This window comes from Myotis lucifugus, unplaced genomic scaffold, assembly GCF_000147115.1.
Source record: "Myotis lucifugus unplaced genomic scaffold, Myoluc2.0 scaffold_637, whole genome shotgun sequence".
Lineage (NCBI taxonomy): Eukaryota > Metazoa > Chordata > Mammalia > Chiroptera > Vespertilionidae > Myotis > Myotis lucifugus.
Genome location: NW_005871685.1, coordinates 71,521 through 72,477, shown reverse-complemented (window position 1 = coordinate 72,477; position 957 = coordinate 71,521).

Below are 957 nucleotides of genomic sequence, written 5' to 3'. Positions count from 1 at the left end.
TTCAAAGCCAACACTTGAGAGAGAGATTCTACCAAGATGGGTGCTACACTCTTATGTAATCACATATACATATTACGTACCTGTCATCACCTTAGCTGCATTCCATTCATTGGAAGCAAATCACAACTTCCATCAACACTCAAGAACTGGATCACACAAATATGTGAACACTAGTAGATGGGGAACGTGGAAGCCACATTAAAATCTATCTGCCACTGTGGTTACTGTATTTGTGTTTAAACAGTGTGAGAAAACATTCTGATGTCATTAGCAAGGTCCCCGAAGATCAGACAATTTTGTAAGAGTCCTGGTCATCATTCAAAAGTTAATGGTTTTTGAGCCCTGAAATAGCCTAATTCAATGCTAGTGAGAGTCCTCCAGCAATTTGCTGAATGTACCTGAGCAACTTTGAGCAAGTCAGTATCCTGAGTGAGAAAGCAAACCTGTAACGGAGGGCAAAAGAGCCAGTCTGATGTGACCTTTCTAGAAATTAGTAGGGCTAGTAAATCAACAAAAAGAAAAAAAGGAGAGTTAGAGGAGAGAGAAAGAGGGGAGATAAATGGTGATGGAAGGAGACTTGACTTGGGGTGATAGACACACAATGCCATTTACAGAGGATGTATTATAGAACTGTACCCCTGAACTCTATATAACTTTATTAACCAGTGTCACCCCAATAAATTCAATTAAAAGTAATTGCCCAAAAGAGAGACAGTCAATGGTGGGCATACTATTAATAGGGGATTTTCAGAGTGGAACATACAGTGTTCCCCTAGGCAGGATGGTTCCCTGGATTCTTTGTCCGTTGGAGTTGAAGAAAGAAACCATGGATGGAAGATGGTATAGCAAAGGTGGAAATTTATTGAAGAACAAGTACAGATTCCCACGTGGGGAGGGGGAAAGAGTCCCACTGAGTTCCTTCCCACCCCACCCCGTTTATAAATGCTGCAGTTTTTT